The sequence below is a fragment of the Cornus florida genome, unplaced genomic scaffold, assembly GCF_030987335.1.
Source record: "Cornus florida cultivar Cherokee Brave unplaced genomic scaffold, ASM3098733v1 CherokeeBrave_3.0.0_Hap2_Chr11, whole genome shotgun sequence".
NCBI classification, from domain to species: domain Eukaryota; kingdom Viridiplantae; phylum Streptophyta; class Magnoliopsida; order Cornales; family Cornaceae; genus Cornus; species Cornus florida.
The window spans coordinates 82,318,832-82,322,630 of NW_026775581.1; positions in this window are offsets into that span (position 1 = coordinate 82,318,832).

Genomic DNA, 3,799 nt, shown 5'->3' on the forward strand with positions numbered 1-3,799 from the left:
TAGAACAAGGAATGAAGAAGGTAAAAAATAAAATTAATCTTTATTTTAATAATTTATTAGATTTTCAGAGCAAGATATATAATCATTTTAGCCAAAGAAAAATAAGTGCAGTTAACAATCAAGTTATTTTAGACCTTATAACACCCGAAGCATGCCAAGAACTAAATGATAATAATTTAGAACTTATGCATTTAGGCGTCATAATGATAGGATTAGTAGGATTAAATAGAGCAAAAACCGGAACTAGAGCACTTGCTTATATTTATGATGATCGATGGAATAATCATCAATAAGCTCAAATAGCCAGCGCCGAAATAGACTTAGCCGACAATGCCGCAATAGTAGGATGTATTCCCAATTATACGATGACTATTAGAGAATTTAGTAAACATATTAAAATAGTTATATCTACAAAAGGATATAATATGACAGGACAATTTGAAAATCTATTAGTTAATACTTTATTTATGGGAAAGACAGTTAATCAGTATAACTTCAAGTTTATAGCCCAATTTAGTGAAATAGTTAAACCTTTTAGTAGCAAATATGTTCAGATGATAAAAGCCAGAAAAGTAAGTAGTATTACCCATGAAGGAACCGAATGGAAATTACCTAAGCTTACTACTACACCTAAAAAGATTCCCGAAAATAATATGATATATATTTCAAATAACGGAGATGCTAGCATAAGGTTTAGTAATTATAAAAAACAAGACAATTTAGTTGATGATACTCAAGAAGATTTCTTAACTACACTAATAGAGATAGAATCTCTAGAAGAAATAAATGTCCTTTATGATAGATTAGAAGATGAAATTATAGATAAAATAATGTACGATTTTGATAATTTAGAATTTGAAGAGTTGCAAGACAAGTATCCAGAACCTAAATACCAACTTATCGAAAGTATTTATTTAGGACAAGGAAATAATGATGATATTAAGAAAAATATTCTAAGTGTCGGATTTGAATCCTTCTATACAGCATTAGAATTAAATACAGTAAAAGAAGAGTTAAATGTAATAGAACATAGAGAAGGGAAAGCACTAGAAGCATCAGAATCTCATTCAATAGACCAAGAAATGAGTGACCAAAGAAAGAATAACACCTCAGGTAGTAATACCTTAAGTGATGATTTTACTACTAGACAAAGATTAAATCCCTCATGAGAAGCTTATATAGAAAATAGAAATATACCAGATATGTACACCTTAACACAATATCGTAGACAATATGAAAATATACCAGCATAATCATCAGGAACAATATTAGACATAGCAAGGCACGATCCCCAAGATTGGGCAAAGGTAATCGAAACTTGGGAACAAGTTTGTATTAGGCAATCTATTTTGACCAATTTTGACAATAGAACTCAAGCCTTAACCTATTGTGAAACCTTATTAAGAAGAACCATTCATGACTGGTGGCAGGCTTATAAAGTAATTTATCCAAATAATTATGCCATCTTACGTGATAATTTTACCATTCAAGGTTTTACAAGCCTCATTAAAAAAGTATTAATTGGTGAAGATAGATTATTAGATGACACCTTAATAAAACAAAATGAAGCTTTACGTAACTTAGAATTACTACAGATTTGCGACTTTAGATATATAAAACCCTATACCAATAAGTTTTTTGAGTATTTTGTAGCCACTGGTAGAACAGGTGATAAAACATTACTTGATTCTTATCTTCAGAAGTTACCTGGAAGCGTAGGAACTAAAATATGGAAAAAATGGTTAGAAAACCCTAGACGCGATACTCTAACCATCGGAGATAGAGTTAATCATGTATATAACATGTTAAAAGCAAAATGTCGACAACGTAAAGAGTCTAAACAAATCAAAAAACAATTTTATTATACGTGTAGACAAATAGATTTTCCACCCCAGTACGGATGTATGCCTCAGAAAAATTACAATTATAAGCATAATAAACCTAAAAAATATAATTTGCGTAAAAGCAAAACCTACAAGATCTTTCGTAATAAAAAACCCTATGTTAAAACTAACCCTAGGCAATTCAGAAAGCGGCCTTGGTATAAGAAGTAAAAGATAAATAAAGATAAAAAAAGACAACAAAGACAAGGATAATAAGGTGAACACGTTACCCACAAAGGAAAGACACTGCAAATGTTTTATTTGTGGAGATCCAGGACATATTAGACCAAATTGCCCTCATCGATACAAACAAAACCCTATTAAAAGGATACAAGAAAAGATCAACATACTCGAAGATATTGAAGAACAGATAGAGGAATTGTATAAATTAGAAAGCATTTATGACTCTGACAATGATAATGAAAGTATATATAGTATCGAGAGCTTAGATAGCAACTTTGATAATGATGAAGACTTTGAACAAGGACTTCATTCATTAGAAGATTTCGTTTATACTATAAGTAATCCATCATGTCGGTATAACGCAGTTAGTTTTCAATTTTCCTCTTATAATTGTAAACAGTGCAACATATCTATTAAAAAAGGTCATTACTGTGAAAATCATTGTAAAACTTTATTATGTCATACTTGTTACACAAAATATGAAGATACGTAAGAAGATATTTTAGTCGAATCTACAAATTCAATATATAAACCATCTAGTCTAATTCAATTCCCAGTAACATTAGAATTTAGAGACAAATTAGTTCAAACCTCAGCTATGCTTGATACTGGAGCATCTAAAAGTATAATTCAAAAACATTTAGTCCCAGATGAAGCCTTAGTAAAGTTAAATTATAATGTTAACATAAGCCAGTATAATAATGAAAAACTTCCAATAACCCGTTGTGTTCAGAACATTCCTATATTAATTAATAATGAAAAGTTTGTTTTACCCCAGACTTACGTAGTTAATAATATTCCTAGCACTTATGATTTTATCTTAGGATTAAATTTTATAAACTCACTTACCGGAGGATTTATGTATACCCCTACAGGTTTACAATTTTTTTAGAAAGGAACCTTTATTCTATCTAGCAATCCTTATATTCCTCAAAAAGATAAGGGAGCCATTACATATGTTAATACTTTACCTATGACAGAAGAAACGACTGAAAATTTATTTGATGGATCCGAATTTTTAGAAGATGTTTCTGAAGCCTTAATGTTTCTTAGTCATCTTGATGAACCAAAGATTTTCCTTAATAATAAAGCTATATTAAAAGACCCCAAACTGAACATTGATAACCTCATAAGATTAGCTGAAACCATAGAAATTTTAGGTGAAGACCCTCAGAAACACTGGTATAAAAATAAAATTGAAGCAAAATTAAATATAATAAATCCTTTTATAACTATAAAAACACAAGATAGTCCTCAGACCTTAGATGATCAAGAATAATTCCAAAGACAAATTAAGGAGCTGTTATTACTAAAAGTAATACAAAAAAGTAATAGTAGACATAGGAGTCCAACTTTTATGGTTAGAAATCATGCCGAAATAAAAAGAGGAAAGGCTCGTATGGTTATAAATTATAAAAGATTAAATGATAATACCTATGATGATAGTTATAAAATCCCTAACAAAGATGTTTTAATAAATCGAATCCAAGATACAAAATGGTTTTCTAAATTTGACTGTAAATCAGGATTTTGGCAAATCCGGATGGCCGATGAATCCATTGAATGGACAACGTTTACATGTCCTGACGGACATTATGAGCGGTTTGTTATGCCTTTTGGATTAAAAAATGCGCCACAAGAATTTCAGCGAAAAATGGATACTATATTTAATAAACACTTAAAATTCTGTTGTGTTTACATTGACGATATCTTAGTCTTCAGTCAAACCAAAG